Consider the following 24769-nt stretch of genomic DNA (forward strand, 5'->3'; position numbering starts at 1 on the left):
TTGCAAATTCAATTGAATGGGTATGATTTGGAAAGGCACACACATCTGAATTAAAGGTCTAACAGCTGATAATGCATATCAGAGCAAAAACCAAGCCCTGAGGTCAAAAGAACTGCCTGTAGAGCTCAGAAACAGGTTTGCATCAAACCACACATCTGGGGAAGAGTTCAGAAAAAAATCTGCTTCATTGAAGGGTCACAGAACCATGTAGTCTCTTAAGTTATCCTTAATGGAAGAAGTTTGAAACAACCAGGACTCTTCTTCGAGCTGGCCTCCTGGCCAAACTGAGCAATCGATGGAGAAGGGCTTTGGTTAGAGTGGTGAACAAGAAGCTGATGGTCATTCTAGTTGAGCTCCATGATCATATGTGGAGACAGGAGAAACCTACAGAAGGACAAACATCACTGCAACACTCCACCGATCTGGGCTTTATGGTGGTGTGGCCAAACTCAATCCTCTCCTTAGTGTAGACACATGAAAACACACTTGGAATTTGAAAAAAGATCCTAAAGGACACTCAGACTGTGAGAAACGGTATTATCTGGTCTGATGAACCTCAATTCCAAACATCATGTTTCAAGGAATCCAGGCTACATGTGCTGGTAGCAGTCTCATGCTGTGGGGCTGTTTTTCAGCAGCAGGGACTGAGGGACTCATCAGAGTAGAAGAAAAGCTCAATGAATCAAAATATTGAGATAGCCTTAATGAAAACCCAGTCCAGAGCGTATGAACCTCAGACTGGGCAGAAGGTTCACCTTCCAACAGGACAATGACCCCAAGCAGACGGCAAGGGTGGCTTATAGACAACTCTGTGAATGTCCTTGAGTGGCCCAGCCACAGCCTGGGATTGAACCCAATCAAATATTTCTGGGGAAACCTGAAAATGCGTCATCCAACCTGACAGAACTTGAGAGGTGAAGAGGCAAGAAGAATGACAGATAATTGCCAAATGATGATGAGAAAAGCTTGACGCATCAAACAAAAAAGATTTGAGGCTGTAAAGGTGCCTCAGCTAAATATTTAGTAAAGGGTATGAATACTTATGCAATATACTTATTTCAGTTCTTTTATTTTGAGTACATTTACGACGTTGTGACAATTCTGTTTTTGCTTTGTAAGTATGGTGTATGGAGTGTACATTGATGTAGAAAAGAAGTAATTTAAAGCAGTTTAACATAAGGCAGCAACATAACAAAACATGAATTTTTTTTTTAAAAGGCACTGTAAATTTACTGATAAATACAACTATATTAGCGTCCACACCAGTACAGGATAACATGTCGTTTATTATAAATGCACATTGCAGTTACGTCGTCTGCCTCTATGCTTAAAGGGATAGTTCACCCAAAAATGAAAATTCTGTCATCATTTACTCACCCTCATGTCGTTCCAAACCTGTATGAGTTGCTTTCTTATGTTGAACACAAAAGAAGATATTTTGAAGATTGCTGGTAATCAAACAGTTGGTGGTTGCCATTGACTTCCATAGTATTTTTTTTTCCTACTATGGAAGTCAATGGCAACCACCAACTGTTTGATTACCAGCAATCTTCAAAATATCTTCTTTTGTGTTCAACATAAGAAAGCAACTCATACAGGTTTGGAACGACATGAGGGTGAGTAAATGATGACAGAATTTTCATTTTTGGGTGAACTATCCCTTTAAGCTCTTTAAAGTCGGGTGCATCCTGATTGGCTGTCAATGTTTTTATCGTTCATCAGCTGGAATTTTTTTTTCTAAACATGCACCAACGATATTGTTCCTCTGTGTCTTTGTCATTAAAATTGTGTTGTGCTCTGTTCTCATAGAATTAGAGTGATTATTAAAATTGTAATGTTACAGTTATGGTTATAGTTATATTGTCTTTTATTGTCTGGCATCCTAGCATCATGGCAGTGTTTTTTGCATGGGCATGACTTCAGAAATTGTAAAAAGCTAAATAAATTAGAAGAAATGCAAAAATGCCTGCTGGTAGAAATAGAGAAGTGAATGTGTTTTGTGTGTTTTTGTGGGGCGTGTGCGAGAGTGCATGTATGAACTGCCGTGCTGCGTGATTTTTAATTAACTCTTGAACAATGGACCAGTGAATATCAGAGAGCCAAGTGAGGGGCTTGTTGTGTCTCCTCGTGAGCAGCTTCCTGAACACATGAAAGGCGCACACACTGCCCCAAAAAACATGTGTGGAGAGAGGAGGAACTCCTGTCAACACCAAACTATGGCCTTCAAAGTGAATGCCACCCCCTGCTCCACCTCCCACCCGAACATGCAGACAGCAGAATACATTCATTAGGATGCTTTAAGCACACGCTCACACTGCATATGCATACATGTACGCATTGTTCTGTTTTTTTTTCTTTCTTTTGTTTTGGTGCTGTGTCTGTCTATCTGGTTTTATTGTCGAGGGTGGGGTTGTCAGGAAAACAACATTTCACACACTATTACCAGCAAAATTTCATGAATTTCTATATAAATGTTGGTACCTAAGCAACAATTTATATGATAATTAACACTATTCCTTTTAAGATAAATGATAAAAAGATAAATGTTAAAATAAATATAAAAAATTAATACAACTATTGCATATAGCAATGGCATTTTAAAATAAACAAACAAATACATAAATAAAAATAAATAAAATAAACAAATAAACTAAATAAATAAATACAAGAAATAAATTACAAGAAATAAGATATAAACAATGAAACAAAGCTACAGATTAATTTAGCATAATATTGAAGCTCGTTTTTTGTTTCGTTAAGCTTGTTGAAAAATATGTGATGGGAGGAAAAATATTGCAATGTTTTTGCATTCACTCGCAAAATTTTGTGTGCACTTGCATAACTAGTGGTGGAATTAATTTGAAATGGGAGGAAAGATGGATGGATGGATAGATATTTTAGCAAATATGAGATATAAACTGAATAATGAGAAATAAAGTCACTTATTCTTTTAAACTGAGGTGCAATTAAAGTATTCAAATTCAGATATTCAGAAATTATGATATCTGACAACTTGTTCTGAATTGAGTTGGTAGGCTACTACTGATATTGGCAGGTGTTCTTTTCATATTTCGGTCATGAAGGTCATATATCTGATCCACAATCTTTGATTAACAGTCTAAATAAATTCCTGGGAAGTGAATTGACCATGCTGAAGTGATATACAGTAAATAACACGTAGAGTGTCCTGCCATGGGTCACACCCTTCATATCCCTGTTTTCTGACCTGTGGAATCAAGAGTAGGATTCCAGCCAATGCACACCAATACAGCAATTTCCTATTTGTTCATTTCCTGTTTTGACAGGAAGCAGAGGACGATAGCTTGCTCGCACAAACAGCGATAGCCATGGACTGCTGGGTAGCGCAGCCAGCTGTCCTCAGGTAGTTGCACGCAGGCGTTGACTGACCGCTTACGCCCTGTTAATGAGATTGGCCTGCCGCGTGTGTTTAGGAAAGGAAGCTTTTGTGAGGAATGCTGTTAATCTTTTCTGAAGTGGTGCCCTTTTTTCCAGGATGCTCTTTTAGACCCGCACACAATGCGACACTTTTGAAAGCATCGGTTTCTTTTGTTTTTCCATCACTGTAATCCATCTTTCTGTGGGCAGGGAAGTCGTCTCCTCTGTTCACACCTAGCTTCCCCCAGTGGGAGTTGAGTCGAGATGTAACAATGGACCTAAGAACCATTTTTCAGCTGACACTTAAGTTCAAATGTAAGTGCCTGGCTGCCCTGTGGAGACGAACACCTGCTGATTCATAAACAGAGAATCACATGACCAGGCGAATACTAGCTTTATTTTGATAGCTGTTATTACTGGGTACAGAGCCCCACACGTGGGGAAAAAAGATATTGTATCTACAAATTAGGAATTTGTTCCTACAACTTCTTGTTAACGAATTAATTAACGATTTAACTAAAACAAGGAAACTAGCTGATAAAACGTAGCCATGAATTAAGTTATGGTAACTAATTCTTAATTTATAGATGCATTATCTATTGTCCACTGCATGTCATATGCAGGGCTCTATAATTGGGTAATTTTGCTTGTGGAATAAATGTAATATATTGGTGGCAGTGTTATTATAGTTATCAAAAACTAAAATACAATAAAAAGTACACTGATTTTATTTCAGCTAGTTGTCAGGATAAAATTTCCATTTTTATTTAGTTTAACTTGATGTACTACAATAAGTCAAAATAAAACTTAAATAATTAAATAATAAAATCTACATATAAAGACATAGTTAGACCAAAAAAAAAGAAAGGAAAATGAAACTAACTAGAAGTAAAAGTGAAATAAAAGCAAAAAAAAATAAAAATTATTCAAAATAATATACAGTGATGCTTGAAAGTTTGTGAACCCTTTAGAATTGTCTATATTTCTGCATAAATATAACCCAAAAAATCATCAGATTTTCATGCAAGTCCTGAAAGTTGACAAAGAGAACCCAATCAAACAAATTAGATGAAAATATATACTGTGTAATTTATTTATTCAGGAAAATGAGCCAATTACATATCTGTATTATGATTTTTAATATGATTTTTTACGATTGGTGTGTTTTTAATCAGTGAGATGACTATCAGGTGTCAGTGTGTGCCCTGTTTTCTTTAGGCTACGTCCACATGAAGCCAGAGCTTTCCCTATCCGATCTTTTTTTTCCCCTCGTCTCAAGAAATATCTGCGTCCATACGAAACCAACACAAAACGATGTAGTATACATGTACTACAAATTCTGAAGGAATATGTCAGGACATCTGTCCGAGAACTGAATCTCAAGAGAAAATGGGTCATGCAGCAAGACAACGACCCCAATCACACAAGTCGTTCTACCAAAGAATGGTTAAAGAAGAACAAAGTTAATGTTTTGGAATGACTGAGTCAAATTCCGGACCTTAATCCAATTGAAATGTTGTGGAAGGACCTGAAGCAAGCAGTTCATAGAAGGAAACCCACCAACATCACATAGTTGAAGTGGTTCTGTCCTGAGGAATGGGCTAAAATTCCTACAAGTCGTTGTGCAGGACTGATCAGCAGTTACAAGAAACATTACTTGCAGTTATTGTTGCAAAAGGGGGTCACACCAGATGCTGAAAGCAAAGATTCACATACTTTTGCCACTCACAAATATTTAACACCGGATCATTTTTCTCAATGAATAAATGACAAAGTATTTATTTTTGTCTCCTTTGTTTGATTGGATTCCCTTTGTCTACTTTCAGGAATTGTGTGAAAATCTAATTATGTTTTGGGTCATATTTATGCAGAATTATAGAAAATTCTAAAAGGTTCACAAAGTTTCAAGCAGCACTGTATGTGTGTGTGTGTATATATATATATACATACAGTATATATATACATACAGTATATATATACATACATATATATATATATATATATATATATTTTATATACTGTATATATATATATATAGGAAAAAATTATGAATTTCTGTGCAGGGAAAAATTATACTTTTTAATAAGAAATGCCAAATAGTTTCCTAGACAGTAACAGATATTTATGTCCATTAAATATTCTCAATTCCAACATAGGCAGACGTGTTATTTATTTTATTTTTTAAAGAAGTATTTGTGATTAAGCAAAATCTTGAGACTAACCTCTTTCTCAGATTGCAACCCAGATACATGACAGGCAGCCAGATTGCCCTGGTACCATTATGCATTGCCTCGAACAGCTAATTAGGAAATTCAGTGATTATTAACCTTGGCACTAGACAGCGATCTCCTTATTTCTTTCATTATAGCCTGGAGTTGGTTTACTCTAAATGCTACTTTTAGTTTGACTGTAGAGAGAAAGCAATTGCACGCTGTCAACTGCACACAAAAGCCCTCTGTTTTAGATTCTTGGAAAGTATTATGCTTTGACTTACTGTATTACAGTGCTACCTATCTTCTTAGCAGTTTGACCTTCTGTTTACTCTGCCTTTTAAAATATTTCAGTGCTGCATTATATTAGTTCTTCTTCTTCTTCTTCTTTTAGCAGATAATTATTTTATCCAAACCAGTTTTACTACACAATGCCCTTGGAGCAACTTGGAATTAAGTGTCTTGCTCAAGAGTGCTGTGGTTTAACAGTCCCTTCTGGAGTTTAAACCAGCAACCTTTGATTTGCCAGGCTTGATCTCCAAGGTGTAGTAGCAGATAATGTACCTTTAGTTATTATCACAAAATAACACCTGAAAAGAGCAAGTTCCTCTTCAGGAACTCGAGCTGCGTCGGAGGATGCTTCGGGAACGCCCTTCAGCGTGACCGGCTCTGAATCTCGTGTGTAATCAGACCAATAGATGGGCGAGACATCACGGGCGGGTGACGTAATGCCAGGAAGCTATAAAAGTACGTGCGGTGAGACCAGCATCAGCTTTTTGTCATTCAGCAAGCGCTCTATGTGTGTGTCAGTCTGAAATCTGTTTGTGAGTCTTATTTAATGTTGTCTGTCACGAATCTAAAAAAAACAAGACAAAACCAGTCACCTAAGGTGAGGGCAGGCATCGTTCAGGCTATGTGTTCCTCCCTGCCCGCGTTACTTTACGGGTGGGGATACACATAGTTTGTTTGCTGTCTGCTTGGGAGCAAGCACGCAGAGTCAGCTCTCGGGAAAAAAGGAGCTGACGGCCCGTTTTGGTAGCGTTTGTTACTGCCTTGCTTCGCTCTCAGAGGGCTCTCTTTAAGGAGAGAGCCTTCACTAGCGTTTCTCGCGGTGCCGGCCCCGCTTTCGCCGAGGCGGCTGTGCTCGTGGGTTACCAAATCCAGCGCCCGGCGGTACTTCCCCCCCCCCGGGGAGAGGGCGCGACGCTACGCCTATCTTTCTCCGAGGAGATTGATACGGAGGGCGTCGAAGAGCTCACCAGTTGCACAAACATCAGTTACACAAGCATATTATGCCTGATATTATAATGAGCAGCATCAATGGGGAGCGGAGCTTGCGCAGTCGGCTCTCGGGGGCGGATTGTGCTTTTCCCGCTGTTAAGCGCTCCGCTCTCGCCGGGCACGCTCCGAGGAGTGTGTCCGTGCTTGTGATCTTGCGATTGCGGTCCCGCTGCTGCTGAGGCACGGCGGCGACTGAGATCGCGGTGATCGCACATGATCTGGTGAATGGGTTGGAGACGGCTCGTCCTATCTCTACCAGTGCTCCCTAGATCTAGAGCTCGTTCTCGAGGCTCGGAAGCCCGCTCTGTGGTTCTTCCCCCTCTGAGAGAGAGCTTGCTGATGCGGCCATCTTTACCAAAAAGATCTCAAGGTTTACTCAAAGGTTGCTTTTGTTTGACTGCATTTAATTCTGAGGAATAAAATGAAGTATTTATCTGACTATGAGAAGTTAGATATACAGGTGCACTTGGGATAAAAATAAATAAATACATTTTCTCGAGTGAGAGCACGAGTTTACCTCTCTTCCTCTGAGGAGGTTGAGGTGGTCAGCAGGGGCTGTTGGGCGGAGCAGTCCTAACCTACTGTGTTCCGGCCCTTCATTCTGGGGGCCTCACTTCTTGTACTCTGCAGAGTCTAGAGTCAGAGTGGCGCTCCCAGGCCAAAGGCGGTTCTGCGGACTGTCATTCTCACTGGATAGTCTTCGTCGTAAATGTCCTGACGCCTAAGGCCTAAGACTTTTTGAGGGCCAGCTCCCTCTGGGGAAGAGCGATGTACACCGCATTACACGGTGCTCGTCTCTCCTCAGTGCCCTCAGGAGATCGGTCTGATCGCAGGGCACAGCGGTCTCCGGTGAGCGCTTCTCTCAGTTACCGCCCGGAAACGTAGCGGTACTAAGAGGCTCGCTGCCTCTACAGAGGTCTCTAGAGCAGCTAGTACGGTCGTCCCCTGCCGGTCCGCCGCTTCAGGTCACCGAGCTAGCTGCTCTAGGCGCACCAGAGGCCAGTCTCGCGAGACTGGTTCCCTTAGGAGGTCACCTGGCGGTGTGGGAGCCCCTGCCAAGTGTGCTTCATTGGGTTCTGCCCCGAGCAGGCTTTGGTCTAGTCTTCCGAACAGACGACGTGGGTCTGAGGGCCGTCGTTTTCAATAGGAGACTTCAGCTATGAGAGTCCTGATGCTGTGGCTCAGGACCTCGGAGGGTAGGCGCACCAGAGGCCAGTCTCGCGAGACTGGTTCCCTTAGGAGGTCACCTGGCGGTGTGGGAGCCCCTGCCAAGTGTGCTTCATTGGGTCCTGCCCCGAGCAGGCTCTGGTCTAGTCTTCCTAACAGACAACGTGGGTCTGAGGGCCGTCGTTTTCAATAGGAGACTTCAGCTATGAGAGTCCTGATCCTGTGGCTCAGGACCTCGGAGGGCAGGCCCCTCTGGAGAAGAGCGGTGTACATTATATTACACGGTGCCTGTCTCTCCTCAGTGCCCTCAGGAGATCAGTCTGCAAACCCTGCCGGTGCTCCAGGGCGCAGCGGTCTCCCGCGAGCGCCACTCTCAGTCACCGCCCAGCAACGTAGCGGTGCTAAGAGGCTCGCCACCTCCGCGGAGGTCTCTAGAACAGCCAGTTCGGTTGTCCCCTGCCGGTCCGCCGTTACAGGGCACCGAGCTAGCTGCTCTCATTACACCAGAGATCAGTCTCGAGAGACTGATTCCCTTAGTAGACTATTTGGCAGCGTGGAAACTACTGCCAAACTTGTCTCCTTCATCATCATAGGAAGTTCCCGAGGTTTGCTTTTGGGGGCAAAAGCCTACCAACACCGGTTCTTCCTTTGGCCTTGCACTCTCACCCCACACTTTCACGCCTCAACCACATCAACGATTGGTTGATATTAGCTCAATCAGAGCACATGGCGGTTCAACATCCAGATGTCGTTCTCGCTCACACGAAAGAGCTTGGGTTAAGACTTAATGCCAAGAAAAGTGTGCTTTCTCCAGTACAGAGAACCACTTATCTGGGCGTGGTGTGGGATTCGACCACGACGCAGGCATGTATGTCTCCTGCTCGGATTGAGTCGTTCCTCACCACAGTCGCGAGAGTCAGAGAAGGCCGGTCACTCACTGTCAAGCAGTTTCAGAGACTGCTGGGTCTGATGGCAGCTGCGTCCAACGTGATACCTCTTGACCTGCTGTACATGAGACCCCTACAGTGGTGACTCAAGACCAAGGGGTCTCCCCGAGGGGAAACCCGCTTCGCATGATCAAGGTCACGCTAGCGACGGAGGCATTCCTCACCGGTCGGGGTGCGGTCATGAGTGGCCACCCTGCCCGCGGTCTGTGGAGGGGTTGCCATCTGACATGGCATATAAACTGCCTGGAGATGCTGGCAGTGCTTCGTGCACTAAGACACTTCCTCCCAGACCTAAAAGGTCACCATGTGTTGGTGCGAACCACCAGGGAGGTCTGCGCTCACGCCGTTTGTACAAACTAGCGTACCAGATCCTTGTGTGGTCCCAGGGCAAACTCTCAAACTCAACCTCTCACTGAGAGCAGTTTACATTCCTGGGCATCTCAATTTGGGAGCAGACATCCTGTCGAGGCAGGGGCCGAGGCTGAGGCCCGGGGAAGGGATGCTTCACTCCATGGTGGTGAAGCAGATATGGAGAGTTTTTGGCCAGGCCCAGGTTTACCTGTTTGCGACTCAGATGACATCGCACTGTCCCCTCTGGTTCTCTCTGAGTCATCCAGCTCCACTGGGACTGGATGCCATGGTACAGACGTGGCCGAGGCTTCGTCTGTACGCCTTTCCCCCGATCGCTCTGCTCCCGGGAGTTCTGGAGAGAGTGCGCCGGGAAGGGGTCCGTCTTCTGCTAGTAGCCCCGTTCTGGCCGGGCCGAGTATGGTCTCGGACCTGATTTCTCTCCTCGACAGCGCTCCATGGGAGATTCCCGTCAGGAGAGATCTTCTCTCACAGCTCTCTTTTTTTTAAACAATAATGACTGACATTCTGTACATTATTCTGAATATTTCAAGGCTAATAACCAAATAAATAATGAATATGAAATTTGGATTTTAATTTTCATGTGAGAAGAAGTTTTATCACTATGCAAATACATTTGACCAATCAGAATAAAGTATTCCAGAGAGCAGTGTGTACTTATACTTTAATATACTTTAAAATTAAATTTATTCCTGTAAAGCAAAGCTGATTTTTTTGTGTCACATGTTCCTTCAGAAATCATTCTAATATGTGAATTTATAATCAATGTTGGAAACAGTTGTGCTGCTTAATATTTTTTGGGACCTGTGATATTTTTCAGGATTATTTGATCAATAAAAAGTTTAAAAGAACAGTGTTTATTAAAAATAAAATTTTGTATTACAATATACACTATACTATTAAAAAGTTTGGGGTCAGTACATTTTTTTATTAATTTTTTTTATTAATACTTTTATTCAGCAAGGATGTGTTAAATGGATAAAAAGTGATAGTAAAGACTTATATTGCTAGAAAAGATTTCTATTTTTAATAAATGCAGTTCTTATTAACTTTTTATTAGCCTAATCAAAGAATCAAAACAGCACAATAAAGAAATATTAAGCAGCACAACAGTTTCAACACTGATAATATATCAGCATATTAGAATGATTTCTGAATAATCATGTGACACTGAAGACAGGAGTAATGATGCTGAAAATTCTCCTTTGCTTCACCAAGAATACATTATATTTTAAAGTATATTAAAATATGAAACCAATATTAGAAATTGCAATAGCCTAATAGTTCACAATATTAGGCCTACTGGTTTATTTTCTGTATTTTCGATCAAATAAATACAGCCTTGAGCATAAGTGACTCCATTAAAAAACAAGGTCAATTATTTATTAGGTTTATAATATAGGCCTAACATAATATAATATAATATCAAAACAAACTGAAGCATTTAAATTGATAGAAGAGAATAGAAAACAAACTGACGCATTTAAACTGAGTTCTGCAATTTAAATATTTTCAAAGAAAAACGTGAATGTGAATTCTTCTATAGCTTTCTAAACATCCCTATGAAGTAGTTTGCACAATACACCTGTGTGTGACTGTAAATGTCTCTGTTTTGTAACCGTTCTGTGCCCATCATCCACTATTTCCAGCACTTAATCAAGACACTCTTCTTTAAAACACGAGGACGTTTTATTTCACGGCATTGCTCTTGCGTTTGCTCTCAATTTGAGCTATTTCGTCCGCAACCACTGAAGTATTTGTTTTCTACAGCGACTCATTTGGTGCACATCATTCTCTTTCTATGAAACCTGTAAACCGCATTCACCAGTTCTAACTCTATAGCGATATCAACTTTATAGCGGTTTACCCGATCATTGCAATTCTTTCGTTTTTACTAGAATACAATCAAATGGCTTTCCCAACTAATTTTTGCATGTGCGCGGGACATCATTTTTTTTGTACTTCGCACAGAAGCACTTCTTCCACCACGGCCGCACGCGCGCAGCTTAGAGGGAACGTTGATTATGATGTTGATAGATGTATTGTAAATCAATTCTGTAGCAGTAACTCAGTGAGGATGTGGCATGTGTGTGGTTATTTTGTGAGTGGTGAAGGTGAGGGCTCAAAGCTCAGTGCTCCTGAATGCTTAACTCTGGAGCTGCACTCCTACCCTGACCTTCAGGAGCGGCAAAATTAGCTGACCTTTGACATCTCATCCCAGCCAATGAACCTTTATGCTCAGAGAACATGCTCACACATGCTTTGTCCTGCATTTTGTGAGTGTGGACAATTTAATAAGGTTGCTCAGACAAATGAAGACGATACTCTGTCATGGCTCTTATAGTGTCTGACTTGGTTTCGTTTTCTGCATCCAAACTATTACTGTTTGCCTTAATTGTGTGGATTTTATGCCTATGCTTTTATATTGGATAAAATTATCTATATAAAATATCTATCTCCAAAGTAGCCAATTTATACCCTTTTGTAGCAGGTTATAATGTTAGTTAAGGTTTCTACCAGCAAATAAACAGTCCATAGTTTTATTTTACATGACCATTTTGTAACCTGCACAAACTTTTTCCCGCTTTGTTGCATAATGAAATTGTCAGACAGCAATTTATCAAATATATCAAGGGCAATATTGTGGACATCAGTGTGTTTTCTTCTATGGTCAAACAGCATTTTAATGGCAAGATAAGATAAGATCAAATATAAGATAAAAGATAAGATAAGATAACATTTATTATTTAATATTTTCAAACGGAAATCAAAATGATGAAAAACATTCAACATTATATTAGTATCAGGATGGAGAAATGTATTACGAAAAAATTATGCAAAAATAAAAGTTGTTGTTAAGCATACATTTGGCACTAAATAGTGTTTATATCAAGAACATTTGAGAAATTTGGTTTAGCTTCATTGTTTTATTACATTTGTTTTGTTTAGTATGTTTGTTTCATTTGAGTGTTTTAGATAAGTTCCTTATGCCACTATTGTCATATTATGACTTTAATGCTCATAATGCTACAATAGTTTTTCTTGTAATTTTTACTTATTCAAAATAATACTACTTTAATCTTATGACTATATTCTACTGACTCGATTTCCATAAAATGCTCCCGGGTCCCATAAAAGTTCAGCATGAATCACATGCAACCACTCTCAAGTTACCAAGTTATAAGTTCTGCTCCAAAACCTAGGGAGCTGCCTATCTAGACAGCGTTTTAAGGCAAAATTACTGCTTTGGTCAAATACAGGCAAAATGGCTATTTTTTTTAGCTAAACAGCATGCTAACATCCCTCTCTTGTGCGGTTTTCATGAGTTGCTGCCTTTGAAATGTTTTACAGGTCAGTCAGTTTTGAGGTTCCATTCAAAGCAGGCTTTTATGGAAGCCCATTTCTGCCACGGAATAAAGAAAATATATAATAGGTAATTGTAAATTTTTATCTTATAATTTTGAGTTACAATTTCACAATTCATAATTTGTTCCTCAGAATTGCAAATTTACTGTACATCTCATAGTTCTCATAGGTTTATTGTTAACATTTTTGGGTTTGCAGTTCAGACTTCTTTTCCCTTCTTATTTTGATATTATGGCTACATTCAAGCTGCAGGTAACTGTGACCCAAATCCGATTTTTCTGCTCACATGGGTCTCGGATCGGTTTTTCTCATGACAGTGTGAACAGCACGAACCACATGGAATCTGATCTTTTCAATTCAGCTTCGTTCACACTGCGAGCCTTAGTGCTCAATTTCGATTTTTGCTCAGATTTTTTTGTATAGCTGTACTTTTATGATACGAGCCCTTAAGTTTTGCTTGTATATAGAGTTGTCACTGCATTACTTATGAGTTCTGACACGTCACTGTACTCCACTGACAACCTTTCGCAACTGTCTCGATAGCTTTGGGCATGTAAAATCTTTGAAGTGACTCCCATGAGCGCAGAATCGTGACGAATGTTGATCTAGAGTGACGTAAAAGTCGCATGAATTCTGATATGACTGTTCACACTGCAGTCGCATTCCAAAACATCTGACCTGTATCGGATTTAGTACCACATATGGAAGTGGCACAAATCGGAATTGAAAAGATCAGATTCCATGTGGTTTGTGCTGTTCACACTGTCATGAGAAAAACAGATCCGAGTCACATGTGAGAAAAAAAAAAAAATCGGATTTGGGCCACATTTGCTTGCAGTGTGAACGTAGCCTTCCATATATGGTACAAAATCCGATATAGGTCAGGGGCCGGTTGCATCAGCTGGATGTACACCCGGTTGTAAGACTAGGCTGGACGTAAAATGCGCTTTAAGTCGTGCGTAGAATTTATACCTGTTGTATAATAATATATCTCGGTGTAGTGCTACGTCTGACACTAAATCTTACGCCTAGTCAGAAGTAGGTGTAAAGTGAAAAGTCATGATTTGCTCGGACATTATTCGTTTTTAGGATTCATGTCTGTTAGTTAATTATTACTGCAGATGTGACCTGTAATGTTTATGGTCTTTTCGGGCAGGATAAGTGATATCAATTGCGAAGCTCTGTGCTATCCTACCACACTGTCGACATTGAATACAAAATATATTTCTGTCAAGCATGTAATAATTATGCAGTAAAATATTACATATGAACTGGGATTATTAAAAGAAACTGAACCATTTGACATCTTGCTTGGAGGGACAGTGTGCTTGAAAATATTGCACGTCTTTAATTCAATTAATTATTTGTAGCGTGCCTGCCATCCAATAATCGCAATAAGTTTTGTGCTTTGTTACTTTTAATCAGAAATAAATGATCAGCTTTCAAATTCTGTGAATTTTATCACAAAATACAAACCATAAACGTGTTTTTTCAGCCACAGAAAGACAGCAAAACACAAAAGGTCCACGTAAAGTCACAATTACCTCAGGAAAGACATTCATTGTACATATACTTGATAGTCAGCTATAAAAAAATAACTCTAGAGAAGCATTGTATTACATGTATTATATTTTACTTAACCTTGATGAAATCTGTTGTAGCGAATCAGCTCATAGGGAAATATGAATAATTAACCATAACTAGTTATAATTAACTATTCATAGTTTAGATCCGCTGTAGATATTTAGCTGACCTCTCAGGGTCAACTGTCTTGTCAATTCCAAGAACGTTAATTTCCTGGTTAAGGGAAATAACTTTCTTACTGTACAATTCTACAAGCTTGTAACGTAAATCTGCATGATTAGTGACTCCGGTTATGAGCAAACAATGAACACGTCAAGTGTGATACAAGTAAGGTTTTATTAACTACATAAACACTTAAACTAGTCAAACATACTACATAAACACATTAAGCTGGTCCAACATACACATACACACACACACACACACACACACATACAGTTGGTATAGGAAAGGGGTTAGGAAATGTTTACTCAATGAAATCATAGCGTGGTGATTTCACTTATATTATATCTTGAGCAATTCAGTTCTATATTAGTAGTTGTAGCCATTGTGGCGTGAACGTCGTCTCAGCTATATCTATAACTGAGGGAGAATGTGTCAGCATGGACGCGCGTTGTCTACGCCGGGCAGTTGCGCCTGATCGTAGTTTCAGTTGGTGCAACAGGTGTAAATATTTATCGTAAAGCAGGACGTTGCAAAACCCAACGTAGGGCTTACACCCAGCGTTTTTACGTCTAGCTGGTGCAACCGGCCCCAGATGTTTTGCAATGCAATCGCAGTCTGAACAGTCATATCGGAATTCATGCGATTCAAGATCAACATTCATCACGATCCTGCGCTCATGAGAGTCACTTCAAAGATTTTACATACCTTTAGGTTGGACTAGTTTTGAGAAGCAATTAGGCGGATTTTGTTGTGAAAACCTGGCAACCCTCTCCATATTGTTCTTTTGCGCATGTGGGTCAGTTCAGAACCATGATCTATTCACACTGGAAATCTGATATTGGCCACATTTAAAACAACAATGTGAACAGCTATACAAAAAAATCAGATCTGAGAATTGAGTACTGGAATTGAGCACTAAGTCTCACAGGGTGAATGTAGCCTATATCTCTTTTGATGGGCACCTAATGTGGATAAATGGACTGTCTGGATCACAAAAATATTCATTTGGTAAATGTAATAGATTATGTTGTGCATTAATGGGAAAAATAAATTAAATGTACCAAAATATTTCTTGAACGATATATGCATTTTGTGAGACAGACTGACCCTTTCATCTACAAATTGTGAGATGTTAACTCAACGGAGCAAGATATAAACAAAAAATTGTAAGAAATAAAGGTTAAATATATCACAGTTCTGATCAAAAAAAGTCTGAACTGTGCGATAAACTTGCAATTATGAGGGGAAAAAAAGTGAATATGTGAGTGTAACGAGTCACCCACTGAAGGCGAAGTGAGAACCCAAGTGCAGTTTATTTACAAGGTGATCCAAACTTGACGAGGCATAAACAGACTAGACTCACCGACAGCCATGGCGGTGCAGGCAGATCGGGGGGCCATGGCGGAGCAGGCCGACCGGGGGGGCCGGGTGATGCCGGTGTCACCGGGATGCCTGCAGCTCGCACCGACATCAGAGGTGGGTCCATCACACTAGCAATCAGTCTTTTGAGTCTTGGCCCAAGCTCCGCGTTCGCAGGAGCTTGGATACTATAGCCCCCCCCCAAAAAAAAATCTTTAGGGGAATCTTGGAGATAGTCGTGACGTGGAGAGGCTCTCCACCATCTTGTGAGCAAGCTCTGGCTTGGCAGACGTGACGTGAGCAGGTCCTGGGGTAGCAGACATGATGTTATCAGACTCTGGCTTGGCAGACATGAATTGAACAGGTTCTAACTTGGTAGATATGACATGGGTAAACTTTGACTTAACTGGCATGGTGTTAACAGGTCCTGGAGTAGCAGGCGTGACGTTAGCAGGCTTTGGCTTGGCAGGCATGACGTGAGCAGAACTTGGCGTAGCAGACATGACGTGAGAAGGCTGTGGCTGGGCAGGCATGATGTGAACAGGCTTTGGGGAAGTGGCATGTTCCTCCATGACACCCACAGTGAAGGGTGAATCAGCCAGCAACAAGGCAAAGTCAATGTATTTTTCAAGAGTCCATTGAGGGGTATTGCGTGGCATTAAATGAGAAATGGCCTTATTTAAACCAAAACGAAAGATGTCCTTAAGGAACGTTTCATTAAAATCTACCTGGTGATAAAGTCCACAAAAATCCTCCACATAATCCTCAATGGAGTGATTACCTTGACGGAGGCGAACTAGGCGATCTTCTGGGTTCATTGTGGAGGTCGTGTATTCTGTAACGAGTCATCCACTGAAGGTGAGCGTAAGTGAGAACCCAAGTGCAGTTTATTTACAAGGTGATCCAAACATCCAAACAATAATCCAAACTTGACTTGACTTGACGAGGCATAAACAGACTAGACTCACCGACAGCGGGTTACAACATCAATACACAATGAGGGCACAATGGGAACATGAAGCTACTTATAGGAAACAAGAGGGTCACATGACAAGAACAAACCAATGGGGAACAAGACACATGACTAAGACTACCAATCAGAACATGACACATATACAAGGCAGAGAGACATGAGGCAATTCTGAGGAAAAGATCTGAATTGTGATGGGTTAAATTAAAATTGTGAGACATACGTTTGGAATTGTGAAAAATAAAGTCAAAATCGTTAGAATTAAAAAATAAAATTGCAATTATCTTTCCTTTTTATTCTGTGGCAGAAACAGACTTTCATAGGCTGCACAAAACTCACAAGGTTTTGGAGCAGAGCTGAAGTCAAACACACAGACAAGTGTTTATAGTTTGTCTTGCAGCAATAAACCGCAATTTCAGCTTAAAGAAGCTTTGGAAATAGTGGTCTGTGGTTACTGCAGTCTCAATTCTGATTGGCTGCCCATGCAAGGTGTGACGAGTCACTGACAGCTGGAGTGATCCATGAGGAGAGAGAATGGGAGGGTGACAGACAGAAGGGAAATAGTTTTGTGGGTTATCCAAACAGTTTGGGTGAAAACTGGTTTCTTTTTCAAGCCCCGGTGAGCAGGAAAAGCCATTTAAGTGTCCTACCGACGAGAGCGATCTATGATGGATAGGTGATTGGGACATACCTGCATTCTTTTTGCATGGACCCTGGAGTTTGGAGAGGTTCATGTCTATATACAGTACAACAGCAAACATAAAGGAAATCGACCGTAAAAGTACATCTACAAGGTAAATTTAGTCTTACTCAGAATATATGAGACCCTGGAGCACAAAACCAGTCTTAAGTCGCTGGGGTATATTTGTAGCAATAGCTATAACATGGGTCAAAATTATTGATTTTTCTTTTATGCCAAAAATCATTAGGATATTAAGTAAAGATCATGTTCCATGAAGATATTTTGTAAATGTCCTTCAGTAAATATATTAAAACATTTTTTCTTAATTAGTAATATGCATTGCTAAGAACTTCATTTGGACGACTTTAAAGGCGATTTTCTCAATATTTTGACTTGTTTGCACCCTCAGATTCCAGATTTTCAAATAGTTTCAAACCATACATCAATGGAAAGCTTATTTATTCAGCTTTCATATGATGTATAAATCTCAATTTCGAAAAAATTGACCCTTATGACTGGTTTTGTGGTCCAGGGTCACATATGTGAATGGATGTACTTTTAAAAACACTGACTGCTAATGGAAGACATTATGAATGTTTTTAGGAAAGTCTTTATATTTTCTTGTATTTCCTTTTTCTTGTCTTGACCAAATTGATTTTTCAGATTAGATTTTTCGGCCAGTAATCCAGATTACTATAAATACATTTCTCAGAAAAACAAATGCGAAATCTTTTTTGTTCTCTGTAGATTTAGTACAGCTAATTCTGCGAAAACTGGCCAGTGTTTAAGAGAGGTCTTGATATTTTGCTGCATAAATATTCATGCATGTCAGATTTAATTTATGAAACCTGATTCTGATTTTTTTTTTTAAATGTATAGACATTTTTATTGATGAATTGATATTTGCATTATGTGGTTTATTTAATTATGTAATTTTGGGAATATTTGACCAGAAAAACCAGAACTGAATGTGAAGTGCCTGAGCCTGTAAAGTTTACTGTTAATGCCAAACAAACAAATGACATGAAATATTAATTCAAGTTAAAATGAATTTATTATACCAGAAAAATTTATGTGCAGAATTATATGTGAATTATGACACCACATCCGTTTAAGAAACTGGTCAATTATAGTTTAGCGGTCACTACACAAAAATATCTGACAGCAGAATGCTCTGATTGGCCAATTACAATAAAGTATTCGAGAGAGCCATGTAATAAGTAGTTGTATCATACGTGTGCAGAATACAATAAATAATGCCACTGACAGAGGATATAATCAATCAGACAGTAATGAGAGAGCACCAACTGTGGTCTGTCAAGACAGTCACTCAGCAGACAGACAAACATCTGTGTTTCTAATGACCCTCTGTCACATTCTCCTGTGGTGTGAGTGTGCGTGATCGTCTTACTGCAGTAAACATGTGCTACTAGGAGCTGAGCTTTACTCGTTTTGCTTCTGTCTTTTTACAGAGATGTACAGCTCCCTTTGTGATGATAGTCTTTTTAATTAAAGTCACATTTTGGTGCATTTAAGGCATTAATATGTGCTTTATACTGATAAGGAGCCAATAATAGTAATATGCATGCTAATAAGCAACTAGTTAATAGTGTTCCCTAATATATTACTGCATTTTTTTCTTTCTTTCTTAATAGCAGTCAAGGAAAGCCAAACCCTAGATGCTTTTATTACACACATATATGGATGCAGGTGTGCACACACACACACCTGACGCCGTCCTTTATGCTCCTGCTCCTGTAATTACACCCACAGAGGCCCAGAGGATCTCAGAGCTCCTGCTCTATAGCCTGCATTATGGCCCTGCTTGGGAATCCCTCCTGGCCTGCAGTAATGTTGGGTAGATTGACCATGGCATATGTGTGTGCGTTTTTGTAGAGGTCCACAGGGATTAGCATTGGATGTGGTCTTTAGCTTTTTAGAGTATAGTAAATGTAATCTGTATTAATGGCCTGCTGTGAGAAGACCCAGCGCTCACCTTTTCACTACAGGGTGTGTAGCAACAGCTGTTCCTGGCACTTTCACGCAACCCGCTCTCCACCTCAGAGAAGCTCCTCCCTCAATACTTGCAGCAAAAGTGCCAAATCATCTTTACCAGTTGTTTGAACCTCAGTCAGAAGTGTATTCATTTATGAATAAACATACAATTTTAGTTTTCCAAACTTGTAGGCTGTTCTAATACAGTATATTCTTTAAATTTGATTTAATCTTCTATGGAACACAAAAGAAGATATTTTAAAGAATGTTTTAACTGTTCTTTTCCGTACAGTGATAGTCAGTGAGGTCCAAAACAAAACTGGAAAACTAGACCCATTGACATTTCTTTATGGACCCACCAAAAAAAATTAAAATCAAGATATATTCATTTGTGTTCTGTAGAAGCTATACAGGTTTAGAAACAGATGCGAGTGAGAAAATTATGACAGAAATGTACCATTCATGGCTAAATTAAATTAAATAAATTAAATAAAATTAAATAAAATTTCATTTCATTTCATTTAAATTTCTTCTTTTAAATTTTCTCTCAGCAACTTTTGTTTTTATCGAAAAGCATACAGTTCTTGGAAGTTCTGGAATTTCTAAATTAATTGAGGTTGATTAATTTAAATTATACTACAGGATTGTTGAATGCTTGAATCTGATTGGCTGACGAACGTTCTAAGGTGTGCAGTTATTTTCAGGGATACGCATGGCTAAAGTAGTTCCAGCCAGGTCTTGACCACATTACATGTCCATATCACTTCATCAAATGATTTCAGCAACAGCAAAAGAACCAAAACCCACAAAGACACTGAACAAGCAAATAAATATAGCAAACAATAAAATAAAACAATACAAATTACTTAATTGTTTCTATGTTTTTGCCAAAAAGTTGTTTAATTATGTACAGAAAGCATATACTCTCTTTTCCCCGCAGTACAGTACAGTACAGACACACACTCACACACACACACGGAAACATGCACACGCACTGAAACATGTTGTCAGCGCTCTGATGGTTTTATCAGTAAAATATCTCAGTAACTTCAAAGCTACATGTAATTTCTCACAAGCTAGGTAATACTGCGCTGTTTTTGAAACAGATGAACTTACAGTTTCACTATTAGTAGAGACGCTGCTGCTGAACACTGTTAAGAGATGAACAGACAATAATTCACACCTGCTTAATCTCTCTCTCTCTCTCTCTCTCTCTAATAACGTTGTTACTTCATTATTAACTGCAATAGTCTGCTATCAACGGTTCAAGACTCCGTGCTAGGTCTAAAATTACATTTTGGAATTAGCGATGGAGGTGTTGGATGAGATGAATAAGAAATTAATACAAGTCACAAGAGCATTTTATGGCTTTGCATTGTGGCTGCATCTGCTGCTGCTGAACACTGTTAAGAGATGAACAGACAATAATTCACACCTGCTTAATCTCTCTCTCTCTCTCTCTAATAACGTTATTACTTCATTATTAACTCCAATAGTCTGCTATCAACGGTTCAAGACTCCGTGCTAGGTCTAAAATTACATTTTGGAATTAGCGATGGAGGTGTTGGATGAGATGAATAAGAAATTAATACAAGTCACAAGAGCATTTTATGGCTTTGCATTGTGGCTGCATCACCACCTCGGGTGTGCATTATTTTCTAATAATTAAATTTTCTAATAATTCAATGGCCCGTTGTCAATTATTTCTTACATATCCCATTTTGTGTTAAAGGGGTCATATGATGCTTTTTTTTAAAGATCATTATTTGGTGTATTTGGTGTAACAGAATATGTTGATATTCTTTAATGTTCAAAAAACACATTATTTTTCAAATACTGTACATTATTGTAGGTCCTCTATGCCCCGCCTCTCTCAAACGCTTCGTTTTCTACAAAGTCCCTCCTTCCGACAAGAGCAGTCTGCTCTGATTGGCCAGCTGACCCCATGCATTGTGATTGGACAAACACCGCAGGCACTCGTTGGAAATGTAACGCCCCTTACCATAATCACGAGCTTCATCGTTCAAAATAAATGTAAAGACAGTAAATAATGTAATTAGTTTTACCATCAGTTCAAGCCCGAAATGGGAACAGACACAGTAATGATGCATAATTACAGCAGAAATGCTTGAATAAATATTTTAGCCCATGGGGGCCTTTGATTATTGTTTTGAATAATAGGGAAGACCTTCGAAATTCAAATACTTGTGGCTTTAAGGTGAACGTTTAATTCTCAGAACCTTGGAAATTCTACTGGAAATTCATGGAAAGATTATTTTCTCAGCTTTGATGCATTGAATGGACTGTAGGCTACTTCTATTCCTCACAGCCTTGTTTTTGGTCTTGTTGAATTAAATATGCCATTTAACCAATCTTCTTCAGCCATAGTGGTCAAATACACTCTTAAAAATAAAGGTGCTTCACGATGCCATAGAAGAACCTTTTTTGTCTAAATGGTTCCATAAAGAACCTTTAACATCTGAAGAACCTTTCTGTTTCACAAAAGGTTCTTTGGGGCGAAAGAAGGTTCTTCAGATTATAAAAAGGTAAGAAAGAGATGGTTCTTTAAAGAACCTTTGACTGAATGGTTCTTTGTGGAACCAAAAATGGTTCTTCTATGGCATCGCTTGAAGAACCTTTTGAAGCACCTTTATTTTTAAGAGTGTATCATGGATAGTGTTTTTTTTAATCCACGTGTTACAATCTCATCCATTATTTCTTGTATTATTCTCTCTTTTCACTTTCTCTTTGTCAGTTGTATCATCTGCATCTCTTTTTCTTCTCTATAAGTCCTCCCCCACCTTCATATTCTCTGTCCTTTCCCCACACTCATATCTCATCATCATTAGTTTTAGAGACAGTCAGACTAGCGGGCTACTACACATGTAGTCATTTATCCTTCTGTTCCCTTTCTGTTCTTTAGTGCATCACTAATCAGCAGATAGGCTCCTGCATTCATCCCCAGAGCTTCATAAAAACCCAGAGCTGCCTGCCAATAAAGTCACACAATGGCCAACTACAAGCCCCAAGGCCAGGGGTCTAACCCTCATCTTACCCCATATCCTGTCTCACTCTCTCACTCTCTCACTTCTCAATTTTTTATAATTCTCTTGCTGGCATAGGTGGATGGATAGTACCCTCCTAATGGTTGTGCATTTTACTGTACCACAGCAAGTACATGTATGCTTACAAGTCACTGTGAAATCAGAATTCAGCCTGTTTACAATTTTAACACAGGTTTATTGTCTTGTTGTTCATGATTCTGTGCAAGTTATTTCAAAGATCTTTTTAAAAATGCAATTTTTCAGCAAAATGTGTTCAACTGCTCCACCTCTGAAATTACTTTTTCAAACTTTCATTTTGGTATGCTTCATTTTTAGTTTCCAAACAGTTACAGATGGATGAAATCAAGTCACACCCTTCACCTTTCTTTCACTGAAATCCCTATATTCGAAAACATCCAATAAGATGTTGTTTTAAAATTAGATCAAATTAGACCAACCTAAGTTTTACCCTCACCAAGGATGCATTTATTTCTTTAAAAATATAGTAATGTTTGTGTGTGTGTGTGTGTGTGTGTGTGTATTAGATGTAAAAGCAGTGTTTTTATTGTCATATTTTACTGTAATAAAATATAGTAATTGTAATTTATTATATTTTATTTTAATTTATTCTTGTTGTGGAAAAGCTGCATTTTCAGCAGTCATTACTCTAGTCTTTAGTGCCACATGATCCTTCAGAAATCATTATTTTTATCAATGTTAAAAACAGTCTGGTTAAACTGTCATGAAAACATCTGCAGAATGTTGCTCTACCATCTGACAGGGAACATTTTAAACATAAATTACAGATGAGCACATATTCTAAATATTTCCATTTGAAAACACACATACATCATCTCAGCACCACTAACTTATCATGTTCCTTCTCAATATATTTGAGCGTATTGCTGGTTTTCTGTTCCCAGTTTGCACTAGTCAACTATTTATCTAAATGATCATCTTTAAATATTCATGCCCTTTTGAACAGTCCCACACAGAATATTTATAATAATTGGACTCCAGTGAACCTGAGTTGAGAAGTTTAAAGTCAGGGCACAAATCACAAACAAATCTGCCAGTATTCTTAATGATCGTCTGTCATAGGAGACCCCATATTTTATTAAACAAAGAAGTTGTGGGATGATTTTTGCTGACATATCGAAGTCTGGCTTAATTGAGTCGCTTGAATAGACCTAAGAGGGGTTTGTGTAGTAATTATGGCGTTAATTCCTCTAAATATCCTTATTTTACGTCTCATAGTAGAGGATTTACGTGCTGTGGCAGTACCTTTGGGCTCTCACTCATCCAGGTTACTACTGTGACTCTTGAGAAAATCAGGTACCATAAACATTAATGCTGCCCTGGGCTCCAGTCAGGGTCTGACCTCCCTAATACTGATCTAGAATGTGAGATATGTCTCTCAAAAGACCAGAAGTGTGTGTGGATGTGAGAGAGAAATTACAGCATTAGAAATGAGTCACTGGTTTGCTTCAAAGTTAACATTCTGTTGTCATTTACTCACTGTCATGTCATTCCAAACCTGTATGGCACATGAATAAGAACTGGAATGAGAAAGTGACTAAATAATGACACAGTTTAATTTTTAAGTGAAGAATTCCTTTAAAATCCATACAAGCGCTTTAAATGTAATTTAATTCATATCAATTCCATTTGTTTATCGTTTGGGTAAGTGTTTTTATTATGGTGGCTGGGTAATCCTTTATGTTCGGTAGTATTAACATGATAAGTGATCCTGTATTGTAGCAACAGTTACCTGCTCCAAGCACTTCATTGTGTGTACATGTGTGAGTACACAGACATAAGTCCCTGTCCATCAGGTAGACTGGCGTCATGTCCTTGGCATTGAATGGGAGATTATTATTTTCATGCTGGGTCTCTTGTCATATCTCTCCCTGCTGGGAGTCTTATCAAATGTAAATAGACGCTGCAATGTGCTTCATGCCCGGGCTCAGCTGTTGTTTTCTTTACACCCTATCGCCCGCCACCCGTCCCCTCCCCACAGCTCAATACTTCCACCCACAAAACTCACTTTTCAGCTCTGCTTAGTTTGAAATATTATAATTAAGATGAGGCTTCTGGGAAAACTAGGAAAATATTGTCTAAATGTCTGCAGGCTATGGGTTTTCTTTTTTTAATCAGTAAAACACATCCAAATACACATTTTCTGCATATTTGTAAATGGCCTGCTATTAACATGCTGGTTACTGTGATAAGAA

At 39.3% G+C, this 24769-nt stretch overlaps 1 protein-coding gene across 1 annotated transcript in view; it reads left to right on the forward strand.

Moving 5' to 3' along the window:
* LOC107559913 (kinesin-like protein KIF26A) overlaps positions 1-24769 on the forward strand; it is a 96275-nt gene that overhangs the window by 19743 nt on the left and 51763 nt on the right. The window lies entirely within an intron of this gene.

The sequence above is a fragment of the Sinocyclocheilus grahami genome, unplaced genomic scaffold (genome assembly GCF_001515645.1).
Source record: "Sinocyclocheilus grahami isolate Dianchi unplaced genomic scaffold, SAMN03320097.WGS_v1.1 scaffold704.1, whole genome shotgun sequence".
Lineage (NCBI taxonomy): Eukaryota > Metazoa > Chordata > Actinopteri > Cypriniformes > Cyprinidae > Sinocyclocheilus > Sinocyclocheilus grahami.